Here is an 11,844-nt window from a genome sequence, read left to right as displayed (position 1 = left end):
TATGAAATTAGTAGATAGCTATACAAAGTAGGAATAGTAGTTTTATCGGCCGTATAAACTTTTAAACATTCGCTTACTAACTAAATTAACAAGCAAGGTATCACGCGTGCACAGGTAAACATAAACACATCTCGCTCGATGACCGCGAAAGTCGTCGTCAAAACGCTGGAGTGAGGAAACGCGGCAGTAGCAGCGAGCGAAGTGCTCTCGCTTCGTACTATCTATCGCTTCAACACAAAGTTAGCGCCAAGAACACATAGCACGCACGAAGCTACGAGCCGCTGACACACTTATACTCTGCCCCCAACGCGGATTGCTCTCAAGATACGGCTGCGCGACCGCGCAGAGCCGCCAGATGCCCAGTTGCAGCCGGAGTAGAGCGCCGCTCCCTCCCCCCCCCCCCCTCCGGCGCTTCGTAACGTTGGGTTCCTCACGCGCCACGGAAGATAGCGCGCTTCCTCCCCGCTTGCATCTATTTCGTGCGGGCGAGATTGAGCCGCGATCGTCGTCTCTCCTTGCACGCTTTAACTCGCACATACAGAGTAGGGCGCGCGGCGTTATCGCCCTTGGACTTTATACGGAACCTCACGTCGACGTCGACGCCGACGGCAGAAATGCATTTTGGTGTGGCCATACAATTGCTGTCGCAACAATAAATAAACCTGCCGCACGGTGAGAGCTGAACCCACACCCTCCGCATTGTATTTCCGATCACCTCAAGAGGGAGTATTCGTTTTTCTTTGGGGAGGAAGAGGCGGGGAGATGGGGGAGAGGGGAAAATATCTGTCACATATACTTTAAACAAATATAAGTAACTGAACTCTATGCAGACAGAAGAGTAAGTGGGCAAGATTACGTTACGATAAAACAAATGCAAATGGGCAGGAGGCATCGTACAAAATCTGAAAACAAGTTTGTAATGTGGCACAATAAAAATGCATCTGAATGTGATGTGGCGACGTTGAGATGGTATAGCAGGTCTCGGTGTAGCTAGTTTGTATAAATGAAGTACACACTAAGAAAAACTAAGTGCCACAGCACGTGTTCCACCGAGTATAATTGCACTGGCAGCTGTCGCCCATGAGTCAAACAGAAGACGTTTAAACACATGATCACTGCTGCGGTTTCTCGAGCCGCTATCGTGGCTCAAGAAACGGAACATCTACGAGTGGCTGCGTTATATTTTCTCTGTCTTCTAGACATGATTGCACTTCCGATCACATCTTATGAAAAAGTAGGATGTCAGAGCATTCCTATACTCACAAATTGGAAGTGAATTTCAGAGCGGTGTATATTATATCAATTTAGTCAGCTTCAGATCTCGTAGGTGCCGAGTAGAGAATATTTTCATTGCCATTTTTATATTTTTCATTTTCTTTTATTCCCGCGTTACACACTTCTAAGCTTGATTCATTCGTTTTTTGTTTTTTGTCTTAATTTGGCTAGTTCCAACAATCTTTCTTAAAATATTGATGGCCTGAATACAATATCTTCTGCTCAGTAAATATATTTTTGTTTCTTTTAAATGCAACAAACTCATTAAAGTCATCAAACTCATCAACGCCAAAAAAAATACTTTTTTTTCCTTTTTTTTTGTGTGCGTTCCCATATGTATTTAGACAGGAGCCCTTCTTGTCTTCCTTTAAGCTTCCTCTTAACTCCGAGACAGCAGCAGCTAATTAAAACCTTTCTGCGTTGTTACCATCGACTTTCTCGAGATTTCAAGTAGAATAGTAAAAGATGTGTGCCCTGTCGCCAGTTGAAAAAGGTTAGACGATCCTGAAGTATACCACCGCCGTGTTGGCAGCACAATAACGGACACTGTAATGTATGCGCTATTGTGACTTTTATTGCGGATAATGTCATTTAAAGAAAATTTACTCATCCGGCAGTTTCCTCAGAAACGATGAGTACTACATATCAAGCTTTTATTTTTTATTTTTATTTTTAGTGCGAATAGATATTTTTTTTTTATTCCTCTGTCGCAGACAACGCAATCCCACCTGTTTAGGTGGATTGCCTTAATAGGTGGGCGTTACTTGCGCGAGAAATCGCAATGGCCCAAATGAACAATTAAGAATACTCAATAATTAACATTCTATTTACTCACTATAGGGCGCATGTTGCAAATGCGAAACTGGGACCGTATTTACAAAGGTCTTCTTTCGTAAGCTCACTTTGCCGTTGTCCAAATGTCTTCGCTAATCATATTTCCAACATAAGGATTGGCTCAAATTGATTTTTCTGAATACGGGCTCTGAAGCTGAGCAGTCGTGAGGTCATGTTTGCTGAGGAAAAAATGTTAGACTATAGCGTCACTTTCGGGATATACGGCTTCAAAGTGTACTGCGAAGATATACGGCTTTAAAGTGTACTGCGAAATACACCGGCGTTCCAGCTAACAGTTGACCAAAAGCCGGCGTCAAACGGTTCCGTGTGACCTTAGCTGTAACGCCAATGTACATGAGAGAGAGTGAGAGAGAGAAGAAAGGGGAAAGGCAGGGATGTTAACCAGAGGGGAAGATCTGGTTTGCTACCCTACACTGAGGAGAGAGGGGAGGGCACGTAAAGGGATAGGAAAGTAGAGAGACAAATAAAAATGGAGCACAGATACACAATCACTCTCGGTCACTGTCACCGCATACTGTCACCGCACAGCAGAGTATCACTTGTGGCACTATAACATGCAGGTGCTGCTGGAACACCGCCCCCATCGCTCGTCGGCCCATAAAGCGGTGAAGGCACTTTTGTGCTTCTTGAGGACGACGGGCTTGTGTGAACGTCTGTGACTTTACTGCAATAACTATTAGACCACACGCGTCAGTGAACTCACCACTAATTTCTTCCTTTCCTTCCCTCCTCTCTCTCTCCCTGTCATCTTTGTTTTTCCCTTTTCCATTCCCCCGGTGTAGGGTAGCCAACCGGACGTTATTCTGGTTAACCTCCATGCCTTCTGCTTTTCTCTTTCCTTCCTTCCATAAACTTCAGTTCAGGCTACAGCCGCTTGGCCAAGTCTATTAAAAACGGCAACAGTGGCTTCGTCGCCCTCCGCTACGATTGCTTGTGATGTCGACATTCTACAATTATTTCCTCAATTAAAGGTCTTTAGTGCAGAATATGTGCAGAAAGAAATGCGCAGAATATAACCGACCCTTATATATAGCTTTCATTGATTACGATAAAACGTTTGAGTCAGTCGAAACCTCAGCATTCATGCAGGCATTACGGAATCTGGGTGTAGACGAGCCGTATGTAAAAATACTGAAAGATATCTATAGCGGCTCCACAGCCACCATAGTCCTCCATAAAGAAAGCAACAAAATCCAAATAAATAAGGGCGCCAGGCAGGGAGATACGATCTCTCCAATGCTATTCACAGCGTGTTTAAAGGAGGTATTCAGAGACCTGGATTGGGAAGAATTGGGGATAAGAGTTAATGGAGAATACCTTATCAACTTCACTGATGATATTGCCTTGCTTAGTAACTCAGGGGACCAATTGCAATGAATGCTCACTGACCTGGACAGGCAAAGCAGAAGGGTGGGTCTAAAAATTAATCTGCAGAAAACTAAAGTAATGTTTAACAGTCTCGGAAGAGAACAGCAGTTTACGATAGGTAGCGAGGCACTGGAAGTGGTAAGGGAATACATCTGCTTAGGGCAGTTAGTGACCGCGGATCCGGATCATGAGACTGAAATAATCAGATGAATAAGAATGGGCTGGGGTGCGTTTGGCAGGCATTCTCAGATCATGAGCAGCGGGTTGCCATTATACCTCAAGAGAAAAGTGTATAACAGCTGTGTCTTACCAGTACTATCGTACGGGGCAGAAACCTATAGGCTTACGTAAAGAGTTCTACTTAAATTGAGGACGACGCAACGAGCTATGGAAAGAAGAATGATGGGTGTAACGTTAAGGGATAAGAAAAGAGCAGATTAGATGAGGGAACAAACGCGGGTTAATGACATCTTAGTTGAAATCAAGAAAAAGAAATGGACATGGGCAGGGCATGTAATGAGGAGGGACGGTAACCGATGGTCATTAAGAGTTACGGACTGGATTCCAAGAGAAGGGAAGCGTATCAGGGGGCGGCAGAAAGTTAGGTGGACGAATGAGATTAAGAAGTTTGCAGGGACAACATGGCCACGATTGGTGGTGGTGGTGGTGGTGACGTCAAAGCGCCCTACCGCGATTGCGAGCCATCGTCTCTGTAAATTGTATCGAGGACAGTCACAGAGAAGGTGTTGAAGAGTCTCCTCGCTACCACAGTCATTACACATGGCGTCGTCGGCCCATCCGATTCGGAATGCAAAAGACTTCGTAAAGGCCAGTCGTAGCCATATTCGACAAAGAAGTCTTGCTTCGTGTTGGCAGAGTCCAGCTGGGATGTGAAGGCGGAGAGGAGAGTTTATGTGGTGCAGCCGGTCTCTTTGAAAACTTCGTGTCTTCCACATGGAGAACGTGATATTCCGGGTGAGTATTGGAAGTTTCCTATCGTCATCTGTCCTTGATAACGGTATCGACTCCTCTTCATTACCTTGTATAGCCGACCGAGCAGCGTTATCAGCGTATTCGTTACCTATGACGCCGCAGTGACTTGGAAGCCACTGAAATCTCACGTGGTGTCCTTTCTCAGTCAAGGTATAGATTAGTTCTCTGTTCTCGAATACCAGTTGTTCATGTGGTCCGCTCCACAGGGCTGATAGCAAAGACTGCAATGCTGCCTTCGAGTCAGTGAATATTGACCATCTTCGAGGTTGTTCTTGGCTGACGAGACGAAGTGCAGCGCGAAGAACTTCAAGTTCCGCAGCCGTCGATGTCGTTGGGTGACACGTCTTGAAACTGATGGTGGTGGCTATCGCAGGGAAAATCCCGGCTCCAGAGGTACACTGGATAGTTGCTGATCCATCAGTATAAATGTGTGCGTGGTCGGCGTACCTCTCCTGCAAAAGCAACAGAGTTAGTTGTTTAAGAACAGGTGATGGCAGCTCAGATTTTTGTCTGATTCCTGGTACGGTAAGGTACACTGAAGGTCGAGCCAAACACCATGGTGGAATCGATGGCTTAGTTGCACGCGGGTGAAGCCTCTTTGGAAGGCGGTTGTATAATAATACAATACACATGTATTTGTACTGTGCTATAGAGCAGCCTGTGTTGATCGTATATTAAGCTTGGCTTAACTTTCGCAGTAGAAACGCACGTATGTTCCAAAGCGAAGAATTAAAAAAAACTTGATCGGTGAATATTTTAATTACTGATTCAAACGCTGCAATTTGTCGAGCATTTTACAACCGCATCTCCAGGTAACCCACCTGAACAGACCGAACTGCGCTGCATGCTCTATGTGATTTTCAAAATTTTGTTCAAACGAAATGAGAAACACGGCATAGAACACCGCTGTTCTGTGTATCTGAGTATTGTATTCGTTCTAAATTTTTATATCAGGGCGCTTGTCGTTTCGGTTCCTCCCATGGTAGATGAACGGGTTAAACGAGAAGTAAACGCAACCTGTCTCTAAGGTCTAAACAACGCTCACACCGGTTGTAGTAAAAGAGAGAGATAGAGATAGATAGATAGATAGATAGATAGATAGATAGATAGATAGATAGATAGATAGATAGATAGATAGATAGATAGATAGATAGATAGATAGAGAGAGAGAGAGAGAGAGAGAGAGGTGCGGGTGCGCCAGGAGGACTCCTAAAGCAAAGAAAGCTTCGCTCGAAAAAGCGGTACTTTCTTTAGCCGAGTACACCAGCCAAACTGTGGCCAATGAGAATAGTTTGAGACCTGGCCCTTCACACAATACAGCAGCCAGCACCTGAAAAGTCCATGGGTGCTGTCTGCTGTCTCTTTAATACGTATCGACGTATAATTTAATACCTAACAAAGCGTCTCCTTAATTGCAGGCCACCAGCGGCAGAGGTTTTCGTTCCGTGTCACAGCCCCAACGCGTGACCCTCACCCACCTCTCCCGCACCTTTTACTTTTTTCGTAATCCGTCGGCTTCTCTGGCAGGAGAGCTGGGACACTTGCCGATGTTGGGGTTGATTTATTCTCACATGGCACACACTCACGAGGGGGTAATTCACCACTGCAGCCACGAAGTTAATCATCGTCTTCCTCTTGCACGCTTTCTTTTCTAACAGTAAGGAAAGGGTGGATAACCTCTCTTCCACTTCTTTATGTTCCCATCTGAAGACGAGGCAGCTCAGGCACTCGCAGTGCTGCGAGGCCGTTACGGATGTCAGCAACAACAAGCTGACATTTCAACCTATCTCACCTTCCAATGTATGTGCCCATATTCGCGATGTGCTATGCTCCAATCGTTCGGTAACCAAGTGTAACCCACACGCACAGTTAAAAAAAAGGGAAAGAAACCTTGCCTTTCGGAGGCCCTGACCTATATATAATACTGCCGCAGGTTGCGTGGTGTTGCTATACAATACCCTCAGTTTTATCTCTCTCTTTTTTTTTTTCAACATCAATCTCCGATGCCGCTTGAGATGACGCTCTCCGCGACGCCATCTTTCGGGAAATGCGATCGTGCGGCTCGGCCGAGCAGGCCCCACAAGCGTCCGGCAGCGGCGGCCGCGCATGCGCGTGCACGCATCAATCACGCGGCCGACGCCGCGAGCGGACTGCAGCGATGCATTGTGAGGCGACCGCAAGCGCCTGTTTTGTAAACATTCGTGTAATTGTCGGCTTGCTCGCCAGCGTGGCGGCTGCCGCGGCGCGTGTCGGTCTCTTTCATGCCTTTCTCTCTCGGGCGCGCGGTCCTTGCAAGAACATCAGCGAAGCGGCCCGCCGCGGCTTGGCGGAGCCCCCCGGGCCGTGAAATCCGCCGCAGGTTGCGTAGGCGGCCGACAACTGGGGCGTGAACAGTCGCCGTTGTAAAACACTTTCTGCCGGCCGCCGCTGTTCAATGCCAACAAAGCGGCAACAACTTTCCGCGCGGCTGAAGACAACGAGGCTGCCTTTCCCCTTCCCTGCGCTTAATCTAATTGGCATCTCGCGACGAAAGCTGCGGAACCGGCAGACATGACGAAGGAGGGAGGGGGGCACGCAAATAAGGAGGCCCCGGCGGCCGCATCCAGGTTAGATCCAGGGGACGCACAATGGCCGCGGGGCGAGGGCGGAGCTATTACTACTGCGCCCCTTTGGAAACATCGCGTTTCGGGTCGGAGATTGTGGGCTTGTTTCTTTGTTCCTGGCATTGTACGGCCGTCCTTTGGCGTTGCTTTGTTCCAAGCGTTGTTTTATACACAACCTCCGGCCGCCTTCGCTGTTCCCTTTTCGGCGATTCCCCCGCGGCGGCCCGCCGCGTCACACGGCGTTGTTTCACGGACAAGCTCCGGAAAATGTATAATTTCGTCGAGCTCGTTTCTGCCAGTCGGGAAACCAATTGCAGAGTGAAGTTTTCGACGAGTGTCTACTTTAGAGCGCATTTTCCACCTCTTCGATGATCGCTCGCTGGGTCTTTCTCTTGTCTCGGGAAGAAGTGAACAGAGTCCCTCGCAAAAGAAGCTCTATGTGTTGCATGGAAGTTCAGAATCTCAGATATTTATCTATGCGAGATGAAGCGGTATACTTCCGATAACGACAACGTTACGCCAAGACATCATCCGAGCCGAAATAATTGCAAGCTGATGGCCCCCAGCCATCCAGCAATGAGATCGTAATTGTAGAATTATCACTGGTTGATTAAAAAGCCAAATGAACGTGGCCGAATTAGGCAAAATCATGAATTAAAGCTGCGATAATCATTATGTACGTTATTGGTCCCTGCAGCCACTTATTTTTGTTGTTGTAATCATAAATCGATAGAAAAATTACTGTTTAAGACATCGTAATATTTATCGTAATCTTTTCAACTGGACGCCGTAAGTACTAGTTTATGCAGAGCGATTACTTTTAAGTATTACGTAATTTTTTAGAAATAGCCCGTTACAGATAACATAATTCTAGTCCTTGCGCTCGATTATTCTGAGAGGCGGGTGTTACTTGCACGAGAAATCGAAACACATATTCAACGAATTAACAAAAAACAAAAAATCACTAGTCATCTTCAGAATTATTTACTTTACGGCATATATTGCAACCTACGAATTGTAGCCGGTGAGTTTGCAAGGCGTATCCAATTGGAATGAATTTCCAGGATGGCGGCAGTTTGGAGATATGCGTCATCAAATTCCCTGTAAAAATGCATTGTTGTTCCGCTTAATTTTTTAACAAAACGCTCATTCATGCATTGAAGCACAGCAGTAACTGGAACACCCTTGTATTTCATCCCACACTTTGGGAAATAATATCTCGAAACTTGTGTCACCTTGGAAAATCATTTCAAGCGCATACGTCTTGCTAGCTCACTGGCTACAATACGTAAATTGTAATATGGGCCGTAAAGTAAATAATTAGGAAGGTAATTGGTGAACTTTGATTAATTAGTCGGATATGTCTTTCGATTTGTCATGCTAATAATGTCCGACTCTTCGGAGAATACAGCTGAACGGCAAGAATTATGCTATCTGTCACGTGCGATGTTGAAAAATTCCATAAAACTTTAGAATGATATCACCCTGTGGTACCGCCGCTTAAGACGCTCTCCATATTTTTGCTTGTTTTCGGTTGGTTTGTCGGTTCGTTATTGCTTTATTTTCTTTCGCTTTCTCCTTGTTGAGGCTTTCTGTTCGTGCTTGTAATTGTAAAAAAGTTTAGGAGCCAAATTCAGACTCATACTTTCTAAGCACGAAATAATAAAAAGAAAGCAAAAAGGCCGCATGCTTTAATAATAGCCTATAACTACGGATGAGATCTGAAACTTATTATTTCAGCAGGTGACGGTGACTTGCTGACTTTAAAGCAACTGCTGACGTGCAAAGAGAAAAACACTTCTCTTTGATTGGCTTCTTTCAGCTTCTCATGCGAAAATGTCGTCGAGGCGGTGAACCTAAACTATACTCACATAAATCCCCTCTTCCACAGCACAGTACAGGGTGAGATAAGGGAAGACAGTTAGAGGGGAAACCCTTTGTTGTTTTTCTGCACTGAAAGATCGCGAAATGAAGATGTGGACAAAGGTAGATACAAGTAGATAGGACCCTCCCCCCCCCCCCCCCCAAAAAAAAAAAAGCGGCTTCCTCGAGATTTTTGTATAAGAACTGCATTAGCGTCTAATCGAAGTGAATCAAACAGCGCAAGAGACGGTATAGTGCAGAAGACAAACAATATACATTAAGCACTCGAACTTGGCATTCGGAACTTGGGAGCGGGGCGCGCAATGCAGTATAAACGAGAACACGAGAATGTACACGTTTGCGCTCGTCGGTATATGGAATGCATAGTGTACACACACATTCTGCCGAGAACGCCAGGACTACGAATCGCCGCAGGGATGACACGCGAGTTCTTGCGTGTGTCGCCTGCTTTCTACCCGCCGTTGCGCATGCGCCACGAAATCGTGGCGGTCACGTGGGCGCTCCATTGAGCAGGAGGTGGCCGCGCACTTGACCGCGCGCATATCCGCCTGGGGCCACCCGTGGCCGGCGCGGACCACCGGGCTGCCGGCGCTTAGCGCCGACAGCGGGCCCTAACTCAGGCAAATTAACTTTACGGCCGCTGGCGCACCAGGATGGGGACGCGCGGCGGCGACACACTGTCGGCCCGCGGGGGTGACGCGGCGCTAAGTTACGGCGCGCGCCCCCGCGGCCGTCGGACCTTCCTGGCGCGTAAATCTACCGCGCACCTCGAGGCTCCCCCGCGGCGGGGCCAAATTTATAGCGAAAGATGGGCCGCCGGCGCGCCGCCTATTATGCGCGCCGAGCAGGGCCCGGTTTTGTGTTTCTGCGACGGCGCTAACGCAAGCCAAGGTTAACCCAGGGTTAAGAAATGGGTTGTCGCATAAATCCTCTCGCCGGGAAATGAGGAATCCCGGGAGATATCCGTCTCCGGACAACTGCGCGCCGACTCGGTTTGTTTGCGGAGGATCCCCGCCTCGTGGGCGACTTTCGGCTCTCTCGGCGCGGGTGTCGGCCGCCCCGCGCGAGCATCGGCGATCGGGGTCGCGCGCGCAGCCGGCGTGAGGGAATCATTCCACTTTCTTGAGAGACAACCCCAATCCCTGCGATCGCGGCGGAAGAGAGCGCTGTCGCAACCGCTGCTCTTCCTGAGGAATCCATCGCGCAGGATTAACACACGCGGATTGCGTCCCGCCGGGTCATGGAGAGGCGACGACACCTTCGCCCGTGAAGGCCTCGCCCTCTGCCGCAACCGGACGCGTCTACCCCCCCCTCCCCGCCTTCTTGCGACGACAAAAGCCGGACGGCCGTCGTCGACTTCGCGAGGCGACGACGAAAGCCCCCATTCTACGAACGCCGCGCTATTCTCCTGCGACTTTGAAGAGCAGTGCTGCAAGTGGACTCCGTTGCAGAGACTGAAATCATCCTCACGTGCGCGTTCATAATGTTTCGCCGTAACGTGTCCCGCGATATTTGCAACTCGCCCTCAGATTAAGCAACGGACTAGGACTGCAATGACGATGACAGCGAAATGGCGGAACACGACTAGTACGAAAGCTACTCAGCGAGCAAAAGCGGCGGCGTTTCTTGAAGCCTTGTAATCGAAAAAAGAAAAATCGAAAGAAAGGCGCTAAGAAAGGCGCCTGAACGACAAGCTATCGAATTGGAAAGCAAAAAAAAAAAAAAAAAAAAATCTTCGTGTCCTTCCAACTTGTGACGAAGGATAACCAGCGAACATCTATTGGGATGACTATTGTGATAATTGTGCTGATTTATATAGTCACTGCTATAATGATTCACGAAAGACACACGTAACTTCGGGGTTGCTATCGTCTTTTATTTTCTCTCATTCGTTGCCACAGTAATCGCTGCCTCTGTGGTCGCTGTGGTACGCCGACGAGGAAGCACAGAGTCAGGAGCGTCGGCGGCGGGCGAACACGACCGACGAGCCGCGGATGCCAAGCGCGGACGTTGTGCCCGTCAGGACCCCGAGCGCACACACTGCCGCAACGCCACCGCCGCGCATTCACTCTGACGTTGATCGCGCACGCCGCCGATGGTGGCCAAGTGCCCCGGCAAACCACGGTCGATCACACACCGGACACGTGGCGCCAAACGTGTTGCCCACAAGCTCGCGCTCGAACCTCGCCGTCGTCCCGGGGAAACGTTCCGATGGATTGTAGTCACGTCGACGCCTTGAGTTTTCCAACTCAGGGTACTCGGGGTATTATTAAAATATTTTAAACTTATTTTTGCAAGTTGGCAGAGTGCTTAAAGCCTGCTTCACCTCCGCCGCGGGTCGGCCGGGTATTGCACTGTCTACGGGATCAGCCCACCTCGATCGACACGGCTACGTAGACGCACGCAATTTTTTCCAGAACCTGGCCATATACAGCTTCGTTGTAAAAAAGAAAAGCGTACGTAATCGGGGAAATTCTGCGCGTACCAATCTATATATGGGAACGAAACTCGAAAGATAATAAGGAAACTCGGGAAGGCATACGGACCGCGCAGGGGGCGTATAACGACAGTCGTATAACATTATGACACAGGAAAAATGCAGAACGGATTAGAGAGCAAACGAGTGCAGCTGAATATTGTAGTTGTTGATATTGAAGTTGTTGAAGCTCTAGCACACGCTGCTCGCACGTAAGATGATGACGCTTAGCAAGTATATGAATGTTGAGGAACACTCGTAAGATATTCTTGATGGTCAAGTAGGTCTCGAAACACCGGACCTGGCGTCATCGAATTTACCGGGACCAATAATAATTACCGATAACGAAAATGGCAAGTATGGTTGTAAGCTATACCGGCCGCTCCAACA

At 48.1% G+C, this 11,844-nt stretch overlaps 1 pseudogene; it reads left to right on the top strand.

The window, feature by feature from the left end:
* The first annotated feature begins 11,243 nt into the window (after positions 1–11,243).
* LOC126546454 (U2 spliceosomal RNA) lies at positions 11,244–11,358 on the top strand (annotated as a pseudogene).
* The last annotated feature ends 486 nt before the right edge of the window (positions 11,359–11,844 follow it).

This window comes from Dermacentor andersoni, chromosome 1 (genome assembly GCF_023375885.2).
Source record: "Dermacentor andersoni chromosome 1, qqDerAnde1_hic_scaffold, whole genome shotgun sequence".
Classification (NCBI taxonomy): domain Eukaryota; kingdom Metazoa; phylum Arthropoda; class Arachnida; order Ixodida; family Ixodidae; genus Dermacentor; species Dermacentor andersoni.
Note: the sequence above shows the minus strand (reverse complement) of the source record. Positions and strands in the feature narration are given on the sequence as shown.